This window comes from Phalaenopsis equestris, unplaced genomic scaffold (assembly GCF_001263595.1).
Source record: "Phalaenopsis equestris unplaced genomic scaffold, ASM126359v1 Scaffold000136, whole genome shotgun sequence".
NCBI classification, from domain to species: domain Eukaryota; kingdom Viridiplantae; phylum Streptophyta; class Magnoliopsida; order Asparagales; family Orchidaceae; genus Phalaenopsis; species Phalaenopsis equestris.
The window spans coordinates 1,688,429-1,711,827 of record NW_018164578.1 but is presented as its reverse complement, the minus strand read 5'-3'; the positions used below and the strand labels follow the sequence as shown (position 1 = coordinate 1,711,827).

Below are 23,399 nucleotides of genomic sequence, written 5' to 3'. Positions count from 1 at the left end.
CCAAATGAAACTTCACCGGATTAGTAGATAAAAAGCAATACTGCAACAATCCTAAAGGAATATGCAATAAGCCTTCATGGATCTATCATGAAATCCATGATAACAGAGTAAGTATGTACTTTCATTATAGACTAATTGAGAGCTCAACATTACATACATAGCACTCAAAACATTGCTCCTCCAAAAGAAATTTTACTGGATTAGTAGGTAAAATAATAGTGCAACAATCCTCAAGGAATATCCAATGAGCCTTCATGCTTGATATATGATAAAATCCATGACAACAGAATAAGTATGTACTTTCATTATAGACTAATGAGAGCACAACATTACCTACATATCACACAAAACATTGCCATTTGCAAAACTAGCACTCAGATGATTTCTGGGAGTGGCATCCCCTGTAAATAAGAGAGGAATCTGAACCTCTATCGGACGACATTTTAAGGTTATTTAAGAGTCTTAATGATGTTGGAATTCATTGATCTTGGGCTCATTGGATTTGTCCCATCGAAACACTCGATTCAACTAAAAGCTAGTCAGATTTAGAATCTATTTGACCTTCCAATTGACCACAAAAAACTTCTAAAAGTGGTTTAATGGCTTGATTTGTGCTAGATTTCACTCAAATTGGATCAATTTTGATGTCATTGGATTCATCTCGTAGTGCTGGCAGTTTCCTATAAGTATGCTGAAACGGAAGCTACGGGCGATTTTTAATTTGACTCGGATCACCTTAGTTCATGAATGCCTTGAGGTACATCCACCGCCTGAAGTTTCAAACTAAATGACGAAAATATGTTGATGACATATGAATCTTGAAATATAAAGCCAAATAATTGATCAAAATAAAGCACAATTTAACATTAATAGATTTCATTCTTTAATAAACTTAACGTTTAATGAATCAAGATTTACTGAGTACTACCAAAACATACTTTTAATCATTTTTGGAGCCAAACAGCCACATTGCTGCTTCACTGAAAAGAACCCCACGGCCCAACGCTTGCTGCATTCCTGGAAAATATAGAGAGAGAGAAACCATCTATAATTAAACTCTTCTTCATAACCTAAAAAAACAAAATTTAAATAAGCTAAATTTAACATTATTAAGCTAACACAACATTTAACTTAGTAATGTCAACATACGCATCTCAAACAAGAAAAAACTTTTTTATTGTGTTAGGTTATGAAGAAGAGTAAATTCTTGATGGAAGCATACAATCACGAGTATATTTAAAAAAATCCTCACTTAAAAAAAAAAAACCACAAAAAATCTAATGCCTTAGCTCAGTATAATTTTCCAACACACACTGATAGAAATGCACGAGAACAATATTTTTTTACGTGGAAAAGATTGCAATGAGCATCATCACCACCACCTCTGTGTGGAAGTTGATGCAGAAATTCCTTGAAATGTCGAATGAAAATATGGACGGAAAAACCATCAACATCATTACAAGCATTGAGAGGAGACCCTTAAATTTTTACAAAACTAACAATTTTTTAGGAAGATTTACATACATCACTTAATTGCCATGTATGGAGGTATTTAAAATCCAAACTTCAATTTTTACATACATACCACCTTATCTATGAATGAAAAGATGTATATCACGTTTAAAAATTAAAATGATGGTAATTTTGATGTGATATAAAAAATTTGTGGGGATAAAAGTTTAAGAAAATTTCAGTGTTAGGTAAATACATAAAAATTGGGTGGTATACTTTTGCCTGTTGCATATGGTCCTAGTTTTAATTACTATAAATGACCAGGGTTTTTTAATCAAGTTCAGGCTATTACAAATGGTATCGAGCATAACAACAAACTAAAGATGAAAACTATAATAACGCTCAAGTACAACAAAGCTAATCCAAAGGATTGATATGGCTTTTGGAGTGAGAATTGGAATTTCATTTAAAACTTCAAAGTTAAGCGTGGTGCTAGAACAATCCTATACATAAAATAGGATCCGGTAAACTGCGTGGTGCAATTAGCATGGTGCTAGAATAATCCTATACATGAAATAACATTTCACCTTTAAAAAGTGAGTTACAGTGATGTTTTTTAAGCGATAAAAAATTTTAGTGATATGTATGTAAATATAAAAGTTTAGGCTTTAGATATATAAATACATAAGAATTGTGTGGTATGCATATAAATGCCAACTTGTTTGAAAAAACTCAGAGCTGCTATTGTGAAATACTGGTAACTAAAGCATAAATGAAAAACTAAACAACTAGCTCTCACTCCAGCAAGTGGCCAAGCCCTAAGAGCCTATTGATTGTGCCGGTTGCCTTTAAAGGCCAGCCGTGATGGCACTTCTCAATGCATAAGAAGTTAACTTTACCCATTAAATTAAAACATATGCATACTTCACTGTATGATTCCATTCACAAACACGATGAAAACCTGAAAAAAAAAACATGATTAGCATAAGGTTTTCATTATTCAATTAATTGGTTATTCATTCAAACGAAACAAATAAATAAGTTAGATATTCACACCTTTTCTCCTCAACCAAACAAATGGCTGAAAACTAATTTAAATACAGCTTCCACGCTGTTACATTTCTATCTCATTTCTCCTTCAAACAACACTAGGTCATTGGGAAAGGTCGGGGAAGAAACATGACCTCCATGAGGATGTAAACCAAAATTTCAATTCCATTATCCGACATTTGAGAACCACAAAACCCCAGCACAAAGATAAAAACTCTAATCCTTTAGATTAGCACATTAAAGAAAATTTAACTTAATCCCCACCAATTTTTTTTTGGAAATTTAAAACCCACGGTTCTGATAAATCTCACTTCTGCTCCATTATTGGTTAAATCCAATGCAAATTAACTCCCATCATTCACGGGATAAAAAGAAATGTCTTGCTAAAAAATAATAATCCTAAACAAAATAACCTAAAATTTATTATGGTTTTGCAAGCTTAATTGCAATGTGAAACAAGTTGTTGGCAACAAAATTTGGGCAGAATTTAAGCAGTATTTAAACTAAATCCGGCCAAGCAACAAAAACAATACTCCCATCATTCATGGGATATAAATACTCCATTGCTCAAAAATAATAAATCCTAAAGAAATCGCTTTTATATAAAGATGCAGTTCAAATCCTCTTAAATTATCAGTTTCAAGAAAGAGAGCAAATCATTGTTGAAATTCATCAGAAAATAAAAGCATTGGTTTCCTGATGATAATCAGGCCATCCAAAATGCCTCTGGCAGCTGCTGCCAGATGCACCTGCCCCAACTGCAGTCACCACAAGCAGCCCAATGTTTCCTCAACTCACCGGTCACCACCTCCACCGCAAAGACGGCCATCAGCAGTCATAGGCCACCTCAATCGTTAACAGGCGTAATTTACAATTAATTTAATTTTTTTTTCAAACGAAAAAAGATAAATGTTAACGAAACAATTTCATCCTGCAACAAATGATGACAAAGTAGAACAAAAGGTTACCTAGAAACTCCCTACAAAAAGTTCATTTTGAACGCTACACTTACTACAATGCCGATGCACAACATGAATATATGTATATCTACATATTTATATTGATAAAAAAATTTAGTGGTATGTATGTAAATATAAAAGTTTAGGTTTTAGATATATAAATACATAAGAATTGTGTGGTATGCATCTAAATGCCAACTTGTTTGCAAAACCTTAGATCTGCTATCATGAAATACTGGTAACTAAAGCATAAATGATAAACTAAATAACTCGCTCTCACTCCAGCACGTGGCCAAGCCCTACGAGGCTATTGATTGTGCCGGTTGCCTTTAAAGGCCATCCGTGATGCCTCCTAGGGCTGTAAACTATAGCAAAAAATGTAAGCAGCAAAATGGCACTTCTCAATGCATAAGAAGTTGTTTTACTGAGAAAATTAAAACATATGCACACTTCACTGTATGATTCCATTCACAAACTCAATGACAACCTGAAAAACAAAAACCTGATTAACATAAAGTTTTCATTATTCAATTGATTGGTTATTCCTTCAAACGAAACAAATAAATTAGATATTCACACCTTTTCTCCTCAACCAAACAAATGGCTGAAAACTAATTTCAATAGGCCATTGGGAAAGGTGGGGGAATAAACATGACCTCCATGAGGATGTAAACCAAAATTTCAATTCCAGCATTATCCAACATTTGAGAACCACAAAACCCCAGCACATAGATAAAAACTCTAATCCTTTTAGAGTAGCACATTAAAGAAAATTTAGCTTAATCCCCAACAATTTGCTTTTTTGGAAATTTAAAACCCACGGTTTTGATAAATCTCACTTCTGCTCCATTATTGGTTAAATCCAATGCATATTAACTCCCATCATTTACGGGATAAAAAGAAATCTCTTGCTCAAAAAATATTAATCCTAAACAAAATAACCTAAAATTTCTTATGGTTTAGCAAGCTTAATTGCAATGTCAAACAAGTTGGTAACAAAATTGGGCAGAATTTAAGCAGTATTTAAACTAAATCCTGCCAAGCAACAAAAACAATACTCCCATCATTCATGGGATATAAATATTCCATTGCTCAAAAATAATAAATCCTAATGAAATCTCTTTAATATAAAGATGCAGTTCAAATCCTCTTAAATTATCAGTTTCAAGAAAGAGAGCAAATCATTATTGAAATTCATCAGAAAAATAAAAGCATTGTTTTCCTGAAAATAAACAGGCCATCCTAAATGCCTCTGGCAGCTGCTGCCAGACGCACCTGCCCCCAACAACAGTCACCGCATGCAGCCCAATGTTTCCTCAACCCACCGGCCACCACCTCCCCCGCTAACCCCGGCCACCAGCAGCCACAGACCAACTCAATCGTTAACAGGTGTAATTTACAATTAATTTAATTTTTTTGCAAACAAAAAAAGATAAATGTTAACGAAACAATTTCATCCTGCAACAAATGATGACAAAGAAGAACAAAATGTTAACAAGAAACTCCCAACAAAGGGTTCATTTTGAATGCTACACTTACTACAATGCCGATGCACAACATGAATATATGTATATCTACATGCATATATGGATAAAAAAAGATAGAGAGAGAGAGAGAGAGAGAGAGAAATCTTCAGTACTGGCAATTGCAGAGTGCTTTAACAATGAAATACATCAAAATGACAATTAAAATGCATCAAAATGGCAATTGTAGAGAAAGAGAAGCTTTATTTATGCCTCCCCAACGCGTGCCCAAGTTCAGAGAAAATGATAATATCAGTTGCTTGAAGATGGATATCAGACCATCCGTCATAATTTACCTTTTTTGGATCCAGAACAACTGAATCACCATAAGATCTGCAGACATTGAACAGTAAAGCTTCGCAACTACACTCTCTCAAGTAAATACGCCCCCAATCATCAATATTTCAGAACACCTACAACATTTAAATATGATGGATAGATAGATTGAAAGATGGAGACAGATAGAGAGAGAGAGAGAGTGGGCCTTCATATCTTCAGTGCTGGAAATTGAACTTCCACAATGAAATACATTAAAAAACAACTGAAATCAATCATAGAGAAAGAAAAGCTTTATTTCTTTCAGCTCAACTAGTGCCCCAAGTTCGGAGAAAATGGGAGCATCAGTTGCATGAAGATGGATTTCAGACCATCCTTGATAATTTATCTTTCTCGGATTTAGAAAAACTGAATCACCAAAGATCTGCAGAAATTTAACAATAAGGCTCTGCAACTACACTTTCTCAAGTAGAAATGTGCCAATCATTAATATTTCTATTGGATTACATCAGAAATCGGCTTTAAGCTCGTATCTTTTAGCCTTAGTTATAAATGCTTTTACTAGACATTTACAGAAGGATTTACCTTGGTGTATGCTTTTTCGTTTGAGTAGAACTAAAATTGAATACGTGGAATATAATTTTAGTAGTAGTAGCTCTGGTGACAGAAGTGTAACTATGGGTGATCAAATTATTAATGAATACATGAAATATAATTTTAGTAGTAGCTCTAGTGACAGAAGTGTAGCTATGGGTGATCAAATCATTAAATTTTAGATATCTTAAGTCTATGTAACGCTTTATTGAAGTGTAGGAATGCTTCGGGCCTATTGTGTGATAAAAAAAGTACTGCTTAGACTGAAATGAAAATTTTATAAAATGGTGGTGAGACCTGCAATGCTCTATGACGACAATGATGGCCTTTAAAAGAGAAGCAAAAAACTAAGTTAAGTGTTGCCGAGGTGAGAATGATTAGGTGGATGAGTGGCTTTTCACTTAGAGACAAAATGCGAAATGAATATATCCGTGATAGGGTTGGTTTAGCTCCAGAGGCGGACAAAATTAGAATCATCTTAGAAGATTTGGTCAATTTAAATGTCGACCATCTGATGATCCGATTAGGAGAATAGATGTTTTCGATTAGACTTCAGTTAAAAAAGGCAGAGGCAGACCTAGAAAAACTTGTGCATATTCATTAGATTTAAACAAAAATAATACACTCAATAAGATGCAATGGAGATAAAAGATTCATGTAGTCGACCCCACTTCGTGGGGATAAAGCTTTGTTGTTGTTTCTGTTGTTGTATCTACAACTAAATAGAACTGAGTGTAGGAATATTTAATTATGCAAGATCGAATGGTATTCACCAATAAATCACCTCAAGCGCCCACCAATGATATTTGATAAAATACACAACGGAATAACTTGGTACAAAAACCCAGAAGTCGTGCTTCCACTACAACAACCCCATTTGTTACAAATACGCATTACAACAAGCAAATTTTTGTGCATTTAAAGCCCACTATTTGGATAAATCTCATTTTTCCTCCATTATCATTAAAATCCAACATTTAATAAATCTCATCATTAATATGATATAAAGGATTACTCTCACTAGCAATTAATAAATCCGGAAGCAAATAGGCCAATATTATATAACAATTTAGCAAAATTTACAAATTGAAATGCCGAAGATTTCATGTTTTATGGAGATTTACAAATTTTACAGAGGGTTCATTTAGGGGGCTGGTGGAAGAGAGGTATTGTTTGGACCGCACTACCAGAACATTTAGAAAACAAGCTTTTGCTTGTTTTCTCACAAAGTTGTGGTGGAAAAGTTGTATTTCACAAACTACCAGCTAAACCTACCAGCTAAGTACGGTGTCTGCTAGAAAGCTAAATTTTTTTTTTTAAAATAAAAAAAAATTGTAATAGCAATCACAATTTCTTAGACGGTAGTTTCCTCTGCATCAACTAAATTTTTTTTTAAAAAAATAAAAAAAAAATTGTAATTGCAACCACAATTTCTTAGACGGTAGTTTCCTCTGCATCAACTTCATAGTTGCTTGTTACAATAGTTGTAATTACCCCAAACAGACCCCAAATCCTCATTGAGTTGAATCCTACATGTAGCCAAACAGCCCCATAGATAGTACAAAAAAGTTAACATATTAGAATTCAGTAAACTGCATGGTGCAATTAGCATGGTATTAGAATATTACTATACATGAAATAGCATATTTCACTATTAAAAAGTTAGTAATAGTTATATTTTAATGTGATATTAAAAATTTGAGTGTTATGTATGTATATGAAAGTTTAAGTGTTGGATATATAAGTAAATAAGAATTGGGTGGCAAGGTAAGCATATAAATGCCAACTTGTTTACCAAACATGGGATCCGCTGCTGTGAGATAATGGTAACTAAAGCAAATCCGATCAACTAGACAACTAGCTTTCACTCCAACACCTGACCAAGCCCTACAAGGCTAAAATTGTTTTCGATTGCACCGATTGCCTTAAAAGGCCATCCTTGATGCCTCGCCGATACAACAAAATTGGAAGGAGCTAAAAAACGCTTTCCAATACATAACATGTTGATTTTACCCATGAAATTAAAACACATGCATACTTCTCGCTATGATTCCATTCATAAACTCAATGAAAACCTAAAAATAGAAACAATATTAACATAAGGTTTTCACTCTTTGACTAATTGGTTATTTCTTCAAATGAAACAAATAAATAAAAATTAGTTATTCACACTAAAATTAGTTATTCACAAATTAGTTATTCACACTTTTTCTCCTCAACCAAACAAATGTTAGAAAACTAATTTTAATTCAACTTCCGCTTGTTCTATTTCTATTTCATTTGTATTACCTCTCATTCAATTCCCTTTAACAAAACTAGGACATTGGGAAAGGTGGTGGATGAAAGCCACAATCATTCAACCATGATTGATGACCTGATCAAATTTTTGCAATGTTCATGACCTCCATAAGGATGTAAAACAAAATTCCAATACTAACATTATCCCACATTTGAGCGACACAAAACCCCCAGTGTGTAAATAAAAACTCTAATACTTTGCAAACCAATGAAATAAATGATCCGTAAAGCCAAATAATCATAATAAGGCCATTTTTCACTTCAAGTGCCTTTATCATGTGATGCATGACATCATATAGTAGCAAATTGAGCTTAATGCCAACCAAATGGTTCTTTGGAAATTTAAAGCCTTATAAATCTCACTTTTGCTCCATTATAGGATAAAGTTCAATGTATATTAACTCCCATCATTCATGGTAAATAAAAGAGTTTTCTCATTCAAACATAAGAAATCCTAATGAAATAACCCAAAATTTTATCATGGTCAAACACAATTTAACAATTGCAGATGCCAAATAGGTTTTGGTTACAAATTTGTGCAGAATTTAAGCAAGTATTTGAACTAAATCCTGCCAAACAAAAAAAATGTAACTAACATCAGTCACAACATATAAAGAAATTCTCTCACCAAAAAATAATAAATCTTAAAGAAAGTAGCAAAAAAATTTATCATGACTTAGTACAGTTTAAAAATTGCAATGCCAAATAGGCTGTCGGTAGCAGAATTTGTGGTGATTTTAAGCAGTATTTAAACCAAATCCTCCAAACAACAAAAAAGACAACAAATCTTTCTATAACCAACCTGACGTACGCAGCGCTGCGTACGTGTCTTACGTACACAAAATTTTCTCCTGTTTCATGTGTTGTATATGTAAGCAGTCCATTTTTTATAATTTTAAACAATTTTTTGGGACAAATTATAAAACACTTTAAAATATAAATGAATTTAAAATTTATTGTTTAGTTCATTTTTTTTATTTATTAGAAATTTGATGAATTTATACATCCTTATATAAAAATAATATCACTGCCGCCACCATCTTAGGTCACCGTGGCCAACGACCGTCATTGTCACACTTATACAAGTGTCCTATTTAAATAATATTACAAAAAAAGATGCACAAGAACATGCACAAAACGTACAGTCACTTGGGTCTTAAATTAAAGAATTAAAATTTTCTGAAAAAATATAACTATAATAAAATAATATATATTTTTATTTAAAATTAAAAAAAATTAAAAGCAATCAATCAATTTTTTATATATTTATATATATAACAACTATATTTCATTTTTTTTCGGATAGGTCCCTTTATATATATATATATAGATATATGTATTTCACTTTTTAAAATTTCACATAGTGGTGCATTAGATGTGATATGAAAAATTTGGATAACATAAAAGAAAATTTAAAATTTAGGTGTTAAATATGTAAATACTACAAAAGAATTCGGTTGAGTCAGACCGAAAATCATGACCATAAAATATTGTAATGCGGACAAAAAATCTGAAAGGAATTTCTCACAGGAGAGATGATGGATTACCCCAACATGCACTTGTAAACCTAAATTCTAAATGAATAATAATAATAAAAAAGCAACGGCAGCGCAGGAGAAGAAAACAATGAACACAGAGATCAATTTTGCCTTCAAGAGTTTATGAACCTAATAAAAATAAATGCTGATATAAAACAAAATTTAAATAAGTATTTTACCTATCAAAACAGCGGGAGGTAGTTAGTTTCTTTTTTTTTTTTGTTTCAAAAAAACAAAAAAAACAAAAATTGATCCCAAACAACCCCTTAGCATTAGTTAGTTTCCTTTTTTTTTGTTTTCAAAAAACAAAAAACAAAAATTGATCCCAAACAACCCCTTAGCAATTGAGACACCAAAAGTTCATGTTTTAATCATATCAAAATTTCTAAATTTTAATTCAAGGTTTACCAAATCCTCCTAGAGTTAAATCCTGCATGTTTATCGTAAAAAAACAAGACATGATGTAAACACACCCATGCATGAAAAAGGACATTACAGAGCAGTTGAAGGAGGTTCTTTTTTAGGGATAATTACAAACATACAACCGAAAAATAGTTATTTACAAAATCTACCAACCACGTGATATTTTTGAACAAACTCTAACTTTTAACATTATCCCACTTTTGAGTGACACAAAAATCACAGCATGCAGATCAAATCTTTAATACTTTGCAGACAAACAAAAAATAAGGATTCATAAAGCTGACCCCAAATATCCAGAATAAGACCAATGATAATGAGTCAATTACGATTCACTCACAGCACCATTATTATGCAACACATGACAACATATAGCAACACATTGAAGCAAATTTAGCTTAATCCCCATCAAATGATATTTTGGAAATTTAAAGCCGCAGTTCTGAGAAACCACACTTTTGCTTCATGATTGGCTAAATCCAAAACTTATTAACTCCAAGCATTCATGGGATATAAAGGACTTCTCTCACTCACTCATAATAAATCCTAAAGAAGATAGCCCAACAATTTATCATGTTTTAGCACAAATTAACAATTGCAAAGCAAAATAGTTTGTTGGTAACAAGATTTCAGCAGAATATGTAGTATTTAAAACTACATCCCGCCAAACAACAAAATTGACAAGTTTAAATCGAAAAAAAAAATCTTAAAATCTATTTCTCCGCCATTTTACCTTGGAGAAAGAGCAGAGTTAACTTCTCCAATATGCTCAGGTAGGAGCGGAATGGAAAGGGTAGAAAGATGCTGTATTGTTATGTATCAAGCACAAGGGGGAACAGGAGCATAAGCGATGGTTTTGGGCGAACCTAAAATCAACAATCCTGCAGCTCCTTTGTACGACCTCTGTGGTCAATCAACAATTCTGAAGCAGCCATTTTCGGCCCACACAGCCAACTAAATCATTGTTTTCAAATTGCCGATATGACAAGCTAGCCCAACAGTCACCATCTATAATATTCATGGCAGACAACTGCCTCCATAGCAATCTACTACAGGCCTTGCAACATACTCTCACTGAGAACTACATTTATTACAGCCAGACGTCTATTATCAAATAACTATTGTGTACATTTATAATAATCAACTCTGTAATTCTATCTTCCCTAATCCAAGAAAAGAGTGGAACAGTGGAACCGTGTCTAGGGGTGTAAGCGAGCGGAACACTCTAGGCTCGCTCGTACCTGAGGTAATATTTTTTCCAAGAAAAGAGTGGAACCGTGTCTACGGGTGTAAGCGAGCGGAACACTCTAGGCTCGCTCGTGTTTGGCTCGTTTATATTTCGAGCTCAAAAAGTTTGTTAATGTTCGACTCGTTCGCTTAGCGAGTCGAACACGAGCCGTTCACGAACAAAGAGTTGAGTTATTTTTAAAACCCTAATCACGTAGCCATAAGATGTTAAAGATTTGGGAAAGATTTAAAGTATCATTTGAATGTAATTTAAAAATTTTTATTCTATTTTCTTAATTTGATGAGTAGTATTTTTAAAAAAATTAATTGACTACAAGGATATATATATAATATAACTGATAGTAGTATATCGAGCCAAAACGAGCCAAACGCGAATGAACAAATATTTGTTCGTGCTATTCCTGTTCGGCTCGTTAGCTTAGCGAAGGAGCCGAACACGAGCTTCTTAATGAGTCGAACATGAGTTGTTCGCGAACAACGAGAGTCGTTTTGACAACCCTAACCGTGTCCTCATCATTTATAGTGGATTATTTAAAAAGGGCTAGACCCTGTGATTTTCTCCCCCTTTCCATGTTTTCCACATAATAAGTCGGGGGGTGTCTCCTCCAGCTTACTTCAGTGTTGGATTTTCTTGCAACGCTAAGACAATAATTCATTACTCTACAACCACAGACCTTTTTGGCATGCATCAATTAACCAAACAAAATATCTAAAAAAGCCTGTCAGCAGAAATAAAGTTAGAGTAATTAAACATTAGCAATAAATATGCTATTACAAGTTCTCTAATATATAACCATAAAAAATTGCACGAGCATGGAAAACAAATAAAAGTTTTATGCAATGATAGAATACGATGATTCTCTGAAATTACACAGGAAAAGAATCCTCCCGCATCTGTCAGTACAAATACAGTAATGGCTGCACCACCGAAAGCAGTACCCTGTTAATCTACAAGCTTAAATTTGGAAGAAACACTTACCACACCGGAGGAGAAAGAGTATTTGTCAGCTTACAAGTCCATCATACTTCCCACTACCACATAAAAAAGTTAAACAGAACCCAAAGCTATATCAATGAAAGTTACATCAAACCACACAGCTCCTTGGTGTTTACATATCTAACACCTAAATTTTAATATTTGCAAGAAAATGTAACCAAAAAACTGGCAGACCCAAAAGGCAAATTCACATATGCTTTAATAGCCCCAAAAGGCGAAGGGCCCACAACCACATAAAAAAGTTAAAAAGAGCCCAGAGCTATATGAAAGGAGGGACATTTACATACATACCACAAAATTCATTGGTGTTTACGTATCTAACATGTTAATTTTAATGTTTGTAAGAAAAGTATTCAAATAATTGGCAGCACTAAGAGGCAAATTCATGCATTCTTCAATAGCCCCAGAAGGACAAGGCAAAAACATATATGCTTGCATTCATTTAAAACATGTAATTACTGAAACCCTCTTCTTCACCCATTTCCATCTTCTACCAGAAACACCCGTCTTTCAACCCCCTGCACTCCGAGTCAAAACCGTAGAAGTAAAAGAAGCTTGTTGGTGAATGCATCAACCAGTATTCTTTCAATTAGACTAAATTCCTTAAATCCTTCAGGCTACAGATTCATGCCAAAACAAAAGTAAAATAAAGTGCATGACAAATTCTGCTTAAATCTGGCTACCAATCATTAAAAAGTGTGGAATGAACTGTTCCATTTCTTACATCATTCCTCACACAAATTCACTTTTTCTAATCAAATCCTAGAAATAGATTTTTTTTTCTTTCGAGAAAGCTTTCGAGTTCATTTATGAGAGCAGTCTCACTGCAAAAAGAAAAGGCAGCAAAGATATGAAGGAGAAGCTAATGGAATGAGAGCAATCCGTACAAGGGCTGAGCATGGGGAGTTTCCCATGGAGAAGAACGGCATTGGAGACGAGTCGAAGAGGGGTAAAAAAAATGGAGCTTTGAGGAAGAAGATGATCATACAGTGGACAAAGAGTTCCTCAGAACCATGTGCCAGATTCAGGGATGGGAGGAAGAGCAGCCAATCATATGGACAAAGAGTCCAGATTCAGGGATGGGAGGAAGAGCAGCCAATCATATCGTGGGATCTCATGCCAGCATGGCAGGGAGGGAAGTTGCAGTAAATTTTAGATTCTTCCAAGAGAAAATCGTCTTAGATGGTTTGGTCACATTAAGCATCGACCATCTGATAATCCGATTAGGAGAGTAGATGTTTTAGATTTGATTTATGTTAAGAAAGGCAGAGGTAGACCTTGGAAGACTTGGGCTTATTGTATAAAAAATGATCTTAATTTTTTAGAACTAAATGAAAATATGACACTGAATAGGACGCAATGGAGAAAAACGATTCAAGTAGCCGACCCCATGTAGTGGGATTAAGGCTTTGTTGTTATTGTTGTTGTTGTACAAAATTTTTATAAAAATTAATTTTTGACTTCTCAATATATCACATCACATCAATTTTTTTAGTATTTTATAAATTATTGTGTCGGGAGCCTTGCATTTCATATTTGAAATCTTTGAAAATCAATTGTTGTTAAATCCTAAATAAAATGTCAAACATGTCAACCAGATTTAATTGGGTTTACATTTAACCGAGCCAAACACTATTCAGAATTCAACAGCATCTGGATTTGAGAATCTGTGTGTACAAGATTTACTAAATCCTTCTTAAATTAAATCCCGGTTGCAGCCAAACAACACCTCAGTATTTCAATTTCTGAAAGAAAAGAACAAAAATAGTTGCCACAAAAGTAAAAAAGTTGACAGATGACCGAAAATCATCACATGGAAAAAAGGGAAGCAACTTTCTGACCCATCTCTAAGACAAACAGACGTAGCCAACCCTGCCAGCCATCACCGTCTTAAGCAAAAACCAGTTAAAACAGAAACGCATATTTAGATACAAAATATGTTTTCATTTCATATTACAACATAAAAGATGAAAAAAAAAAACAAAAAGTGATCCCAAACTGGCAAGGAAAAATATAGAATAGTTTGCTAGAGGGAACCCAAGACAATCATCTAAACAAGAAAAAGGCCACAATCTTGCCAAAACGTCGATTGCAAGATAAGTAGTCAAGGTTGCCACAGATCACCATGCATGAATCCCAGTGGTAATGGCAGCAACGGTTACCTAAAGAATATCTTGGTCATCCAAAGATGCCACATCATCACCATAGGAAGCATATGGATCTCTTTATTGGCCAGGTGCACGTGATGGCCACAATGTAAATCATCATTAATGCCCTCAAACATTCTTAATCATAAATGAGGCAAATGGCAGCACACTAGTACAAGCTATGTATATCAAACATCTAGATGATTACCAAAAAAAAAGGTCCAATAAGTTTTCTTTTTTGAGACATTACTTTTCCTTGGAGAGTGAAGCACCACTGATGTATTTAAACATACCATCTGAGTTTGGGCAATTGTACAGGGATCATTCAAAAAAGGGTAATAAAACAGAAACTAAGACATTGAAAAGGGGGAAGAAAATGAGAAATCTGAAGCTCAAATTCGCCTTTATGCCATCAAAAAGATTAAGCATTCACGTGTTCTCAACCATGGACGCATTAAGGCATCGGTTCCCCGAAAAAGCATAGACCATCACAACTGCTACATGGCCCTCGCAAGAGATCAAGATCGATCAAGCACCTTGGAGAAGAACAAAGATCGGCTTCCATGTTGAGTTTAAGCATCATCACAATGGATGATCATTAGCTTCACTTTAAAGAGTCTAGGGACCAACTTAGAACTTTACTTGAAAAGAAATACACCAAGCAAGGACTCATGGAAGCAGTGGTTAACCTCAAAGGCACGAGCATTCCAAGCATCTCCATCACCATTGCATGTTAAAAGTGCATATCTCTGAAGCCATACATATACATACATACATACATGGATATTCATACTACAGATTCGTACATCTCCATCACCATTAAATGATTAATGTGTAACCATGTTCATGGCCCACTATCAAGAGCAATATATACTTTGGTTGTTTGACTAAAAGAAGTATTTAGTAAATGTAAGATTTGCATACCACTCAATTTCTCAAGTATTCATAAATATAACAGCTAAACTTCTATTTTTACATACATACCACCTCATCTAGGCCTCAAAAGGTGTACTTCACATTTTTAAAGTTAGAACGATGGTATTTTTACATGATATGAAAGATTTGAGTGAAGCCCCTTCCATTCTTTATGAATCCTACTTCTCTGGGGATTTTGCAAACCACGTTAAAACTTCAAGCATAGATAGGAATCGGTTCTAGCACAGTAGTAAGATTAGCATGCTCCTAATAACTTTTTCGGATGATTTAAGCAAAAAAATTATCACACGGCTAGATCTTAAAACAAAATAGCCTCATTGTGCCCTCTGCGCCCATATAAGGAATTAAAAAAGGCTCAAAAGATTTAAATAATGCATGCAAGGAAAGCCGAAAAATGCACTAAAATCCTTTAGGATCTAACTCTCAGACAACGTTTTGTAAATCCTGCAAGAAAACAGTCCCATAAAATAGTTGCTGGCAGCATCAGTTGCCTCTTAAGACATCCTTGATGCCGTGCCATTATATTGACTATACGAGGAAAGCATTGACCATAACTAGCTTCTGTTAAACGAAAAGCATCATCACCACCGCCTGTGCCAAAATATTTCTTCATTAAATGAAGATCTAAACTAGATCCTCCCTCATATCGCAGCCCTAAAATTTAAGCAGGCAGTTTAGCGCCTATGAATGACATCATGCGGCAAGAAAAAAGGGTCGTGCCATCTTCTCCCCCTATCCCAAGGCTACCAACCCTGCACTGATAAACCTACTTTCTGACTTTTGCTACCCGGAGACTTAGCAGCACAGACGTGTGCTGTTTTTTTGCTAGTTTGGTCAATAAATGTATGCACTACTTTGAAAATATTGATATGGAATTGTCTGAATTTGTACTGCTGCTGCTCGGCACACACGACACGCGCGACGCATGCGCGATGTGCGTCGCCACTTGAGCGCGCACGCACAGAGATATATATATATATATATATATTATTAAAAATACAATTTTATTTCAGATATATTATATTAAAAATATGGTTTTATTTCAGATATTTCAAAAAAGATGAAAGTAAAAATTACATTAACTAAAATAAAAAAGAGCAGATTGAACACAAATGTTATAATCCTAAGTATTTTTGATAAAGGATTTACTTGATGTGCCATGAACAAACTTCTATCAAGCATAATCTCAAAGCATTAGTTCTGGTATGCAGATTGAAGAGAAAAATCTGTGCTTCAGCTGTCCACATGCATCCAACAAAGTCCAACAAAACCCCATTATATGGACAATAATAGACCTCAATGTGCTACCAAGGAAGATTCACATTCTTTATAAAAACTTGGGCTCCGGCACATCCATTTTACTGACAAAATTCTCAGAATGACAAAATCATATTCATTCACCGCTTTGATTTTCCATTAATCATCAAACCTACCTGCAGATTAGTTCTGGTATGCAGATTGAAGAGAAAAATCTGTGCTTCAGCTGTCCACATGCATCCAACAAAGTCCAACAAAACCCCATTATATGGACAATAATAGACCTCAATGTGCTACCAAGGAAGATTCACATTCTTTATAAAAACTTGGGCTCCGGCACATCCATTTTACTGACAAAATTCTTTTACTAAATGGTTCTAGTGAAATCATGCCATGCCATATAAGAAATCAAATAAAGGATATACTTGATGTGACATCAACAAATTTTTATCAAGCACAATCGCAAAGCATTTTTGACGAGGCAGCCAAGTATTCTGAAAGATTGGCTATAAATGAATCTTCATACTTGCCATTGCAAATTCCATGGCATAAAGCAAAAAAAAAAAAAACAGCAGCATAGAGTTGCACGCCACATATCACCATAGTCTTAATTGCTGTCAATGACTAGGGCCTTTCTATTGAGTTCGGTTTATTACAAATAGTATTGAGCATAACACCAACCTAAAGATGGGAACTATGAAACCCCTTAAGTAGAAAGAGGTTCAACTCTCAAGCATCAAAGCTGCTTTTGGCGTAGTAGTTGGAATTTCACAAAGAATTTCAACCTTCAAAGTTAAGCATGCTCTTAAATGGCAGACTTGGGATGGGTGACCACCTGGCGAAAATATCACAATAGGTGAGAGTGCAAGCTACTACAAATGGTACAAAGATTTATAATCAATTAAAATTATCAATTAAAAAATAGAATAAAAATATATTAAATTATATTTATGATGTTTTAATATAAACAATAGGATTTAAATCTTGCCTCAACCCTTAATGTTCTACAGCTTCGTGATTAGGATTGTCAAAACGAATTTTGTTCGCGAACACACTTTTATTGTTCGAAATATAAACTAGTCGAACACGAACAGTGAAATTTTTTAAGCAAATGAATGACATTTCCAAGGGGATAAAGGCATTCAACAACTGTCCGGGCTGAACCACGGAATGCCACTTCGAAGGGGCACAGTTGCAGAGGGAGATCCACCAACAGTTCTCGAACAAGATACATCCCTAGCACTTAATTCTACAGTTTTGTGATTAGGGTTGTCAAAACGAATTTTGTTCGTGAACACACTTTTACTGTTCGAAATATAAACTAGCCGAACACAAACGGTGATATTTTTTAAGCAAAGGAATGAAAATAGGTTGGTAAAGACATTTCCAAGGGGATAAAGACATTCAACAACTGTCTGGGCTGAACCACGAAATGCCACTTCGAAGAGGCACAGTTGCAGAGGGAGATCCACCAACAGTTCTCGAACAAGATACATCCCTAGCACTTAGCTCGAGAAAGTACACCAAACACAAAGTTGTAAAGGGATATAAACAAGTTGAGCCAAGCTCAAGCCACTCTAAACTTGAGCTTGAGCTCGAGCTTAAGTTTATGAGTTTGAGCTGGACAGCTACCCATCTTATTTATTTATTATAAAAGAGAGAAAATAATATTAATTTAAGGTAGTGTTATATTAAAATGACAATAAGAATGAGTAATTAAGAAATGAATAATAAGAAATCACTTAATATAAAATACAAAATATTATTTTAAGCATTTTTAATACTTAAAAGAAAAATTCTTCAAATTTAATATATTTTAAATATATTTTATATTTAATTTTTTTTTTTAACAAGCCGGTTCACGAGATAATGAGTTGAGTAGCTCATCGAGCTCAATTCACGAGCCCTTTATCGAGCCGAGCTTGAGCAAGCCGCACTCACAGAAAAATTTTCATGCAGGAAGAAACCTAACTCTAATATTGGAAATGGGATCTGAGGATACAGCACTCTTATGCACCTATGTTTTTTATAATTCATCAAAGTGCCACAGAACTAAATCATGCGTGCAAAGAAGAAATTTCTTAAAAGAGGCATTATAAATCACCTTATCGCCCATGTCTAAACCCAACCTAAAAATATTATGGTCAAGAGCAATGTTTCCCACGCATAATTTCTGCACCACATGATGACAATGTAGAACAAAATGTCAACAACAAATTTCAAATAAAGAATTTATAATGAATGCTAAATCTGCTACATTGTAGTAGGCGTTTAGATCTCCCTTTGTCATGGCAATAGCGCAGTGCTTTCACACATTATGGTAACAGTTAAAAACCATCAAAGAGAAGAACAAGAAGCTTTATTTCTGTACGCTCAGCTCAAGCCCTAAGTTCGGAAAAAATGGTGGCATTAGTTTCGTATATAAGGACATCAGAACATCCTTGATAACTTACCTTTCCCGGATAAGGATGGGAAAACTGAATCACAAAAAGATCTGCAAATATTTAAAAACAAAACTACACATCTACACTTTTTCAAGCAAATATGCGCCAATCATTGATATTTAAAAACACATGTAATGAATAGATTTGACCAAAGGAAATATCAATTACGTGAGATTTGATGGTATTTGGCCATAAATCACCTCATCTTTCAAAAGTATATAAGAGCCAACCACTCATAATTGGTAAAATCCTTAACTGAATAATATGGTGCAAAAATCCAAAGTAGCACAAAAGGACAAGATTTAAAAATGATAGTTGAAATCCACCGTATAACAAAACGAAGCAGCTTTCTGACTGATCCCTAAAATAAAGCTTCAAAAAAAACATAATGCTAAGCAGGTTGCTAGAGGAGCACCAATCAATTCTTGATACATCATCACCATTATTAGAGGAGAAAATGACTCCAGCATGCCAAAATGTCAATTGTTTTTAACAATCTTCATCACCTCATATTGCTTTGCATAGCAGCGTAAAGTGTGCTTCCAAGTGTACTTTTAAAGACATTGGCTACACTAAAAAAAATTTAGTTGGTTTACTAAATAAAATAGCAATGCAACAATCCTCAAGGGATACGCAACAAGCCTTCATGCTTGATTTGAAAAATCCCCAACACCACTAAGTATGGAGTTTCATTACAAACTAATATAGAACTAAAAACAGCTACTCAGAAAGATGCATTTTTCTCATACCACTGAAAAACTACGTCTGCAGCAATTTTATAAAAGAGATTATACGAAAGGACTACAATCCAATAAGAAAAAAAATGAGAAGCCTAGAACAAAATGAGGGCCGGGATGAAGATCAAATCCAAAAAATAAGACAAATAAAAAAGCTTTCAACTGTTCATAGCAAAAATGGTTGCCGAAGAATCATTAGGCCATCCTTAGAACCCACATCCATCACCATTGGAAACATATAAATTTTATTATTGGTCAGTTGCACACAATTGCAACCCTCCAAATCATCATCAGTGCCCTCATACATTCTTAAACATAATAGAAAAAAGAGTGATACACTCGTAAAAGATATGTGAATGCCACAATATCTCCAACACTATTAGACTAATGAATAAGAAATTTTACAGACATCTTGGGAGCAACAAGTAAGGCAACAAGGTTGGCTCACTGTCATGAGTTCACGATACTCAGGTCGGCCAAAAGCAGTAATTAATAAGCTGTGTAAATATGGATCTCGTATACCAGTGAGGTTAAATTCTGTGTTCTGCCTAATTCCAAAAGGTTGTCTTCTGCCCTTCCACTCTTACTTGATTTCCAGAAATCCACCACGACAAAAAAACAGGCAAGGAAATCAACGAGACCATGCTGGAAAAAAGTAGTTTATAAGAAAAATTGGCAAAAAAAAATGTGAAGCTTCTTAAAACCTATAAAACTGACTGCACTCAGAATTTTGCAAATCAAAGATGAAAATTAAATCCAACGCACAGTTAAATAGAATTTTCTCAAGTTCCTTTTTTTTCTCGCATTCTTTTTTTTTACGAAATAAATACCAGGTTTACTAGGGTGATCTTTGTCTACAACTTATTAGATTTAAGTTAAATAGGATGTATCAAATCCGATCGGAAACGGATGTGCTAAGGAGACTGAATAAATTTTCTCAAGTTCCTTTTTTTTTCTCGCATTCTTTTTTTCTTTTACGAAATAAATAACAGGTTTACTCGGGCGATCTTTGTCTACAACTTATTAGATTTAAGTTAAATAGGATGTATCAAATCCGATCGCAAACGGAGGTGCTAAGGAGACTGAATAAATCCCCTTATTAAATCAGGATTTAGGTCGTGAAACAGACGGAACACGAAAAAAAAAATGGAACTCGAGAAAATTCAATTTAATGGAAAGTTGGATTTAATTTTCATTTTTTAAAATGTTTGGCCAGATTTAAGTTAAATACATGGTTAGATCCTGTTAATGGTATGCTACCAATTACAAAACACTGCATAAACCTGATTGCGAGGCGAATTTATTCTGTCGCGCTCGCGAACTCCTCTGTTGCATAGTGGTTTTGATAAAAAGCCAAATTTACCGGTAAATCTAAGTTGCAGTCAAACACCATCTTAAACCAAGCCAAATTTACCGTATTAGATAAATCCTATTTAAGGTAAATCTAAGTTGCAGTCAAACACCATCTTAAACTTGAAGGGCAGGTAGAAACCGAACACCAAAGTTATGTATGTAAATATGAAAATTTAGGTGTGAGATACGTAAATATATAAGAATTGTGCGCTGCAGATGCAAATTTCCCAAAATTTTATTACGGGTCAGCCAAAACATGCCAACAAAACAGCTTCTTTGTGCCCTCTGAGGCAAAATAGATAGATGAAAAGCCTCAAAATCTTTAAAAAAAGAATGTCGTACCACGAAAACAGAAACAGCCCCTTAAAGTAGAGAACTTGCTTTCACTCGGACCACTTAACTGAAGCCCTAAAAGGTCAAAATAGATGCCGGCTGCACCGGTTGCCTCTTAAGCCCATCCATAATGCCTCGCCATTATAGACTGTAGGAGGAAAGCAGTGACCTTAACTACTTTCCGTTAAACGAAAATATAGCTGAGCATCATCACCACTGCCTATGTCAAAAACATTGACATTAATTCACTTAGGGGCTGTCTGGTAACAGATTTAGAGCAGGATTTAACCTAAATTTTGCCAGACAGTCATTCTGAACAAAATCAAACCACATATTTGATAAATCCGGATTTCACTGATTTCGCCCTTAAATCCCGGATTAACTCAACCCCGTAAATCGGTGGATTTAACCTGGATTTAATCTAACATTTAGTGAATACGGGACGGGCTTTGGCTCGAAAAGGAAGGTGTGAAGTTACCATTCGGTAGGAACAGAGGCGGAAAGATGATAACCATACGAATTTCTGGTCTTTGTACACCACGATCCCGTAGTATTGCCCAGTTATCTCTAATTGCAACTGTATCTTCAGGGTTCGGTCCCGAAGGAGATAGGTCTGGGCGAAACTGGAAGCCAATTGAGGGGTAAATATTTGCTTACATAACGTGAAGAGGTTACTCAGGCGGTAGACGGGTTATATCGGAGTTATACCTCACTGTAATTCTTATGTAACTTTTTTATAAACTACATGTAATTTATAAATGAGTTTCGTATTTCTATAATTCAATCGGCACAAATAAGTTACACGGAGGTTACAAGGAAGTTACACGGAGGTTACAGTGGGGTATAACCCGAATATAACCCCTTTTATCTTTGAATAACACTTGACATTTGCAGCGCTGCGTACGTCTTATGTACGCAAATATTTTCTCAATAGATGGGGGTTGAAGTAGGCGAGGGTCTCAGTGGCGGAGAGGGCGAGGGTTTCAGCCAGAGCGGGGAAGGTTTTTAATTTAATTTTTCTATTTTAAATAAGTAATAATTAATGATTAATTTTTAAAATATTAATTAATAATAATTAAAAATTTTAGATATAATTATTTAATTGTTAATTAATCAATAGAAAGAATTTAAATTTAAGTAATTCGTAATTAATATATTTAATATAATTAATAGCTAATTAATGCAGAATTAATTCAAATTATTATTAAATAATAAAGTTGTAATTATTTTTAAATTAATAATCAGTTAGTTAAGTGAAATAATAGTTATTAATTAGCAAAATTAGAATTATTATATATTTTAATTTAATTTAATTAAAATGTTATTTTTATTATAGTAATAAAATAATACTTTTTTTTTATTCTAACAATTATAACAAACTTTTAAATGCTCACAAAAGTTGTCAAGTAGCATGACATGATTTAACTGGATCAACGGATTAAAGCAATTCACAAATAATTTTTCGGATTTAACTCTTATGATATATACTAAATTCAAATTTATTAAACTCTACCTACATAAATCTAATCAGTTGTCACACAGCCCTAACTCCGGGAAGCACCTCTCCTGAGTGGGAGTGGAGCAGAAGGAGGAGAAAGATGAGAGTTTTGGTGGTCTATGTACACTGCGATCCCATCGTTGTCTTCTAAGCTAGCTCTAATCGCAACTATATCGCGAGGATACAATCACAAAGGCAATAATTTCCGGCGAAACAAAGAGAGTGGGAATGTTTCTCCATGTGACCCACGAATACCACCCAAATCATTTTGGCTGGAAGAGTTCTTCTACCTTCGAGATGATCTTAAGGGAAATCGATCTGATTCTATCTCTGTTCGTT

General features: G+C 34.3%; 1 long non-coding RNA gene across 1 annotated transcript; it reads right to left on the bottom strand.

The window, feature by feature from the left end:
- Nucleotides 1–619: 619 nt before the first annotated feature.
- Nucleotides 620–22,034, bottom strand: LOC110021648. Its single transcript, XR_002293669.1, has 3 exons — nucleotides 21,572–22,034; nucleotides 939–1,017; nucleotides 620–783 (listed from the first exon to the last, which is right to left on the bottom strand). It is a non-coding gene; the product is annotated as an uncharacterized LOC110021648 (long non-coding RNA).
- Between the last annotated feature and the right edge of the window lie 1,365 nt (nucleotides 22,035–23,399).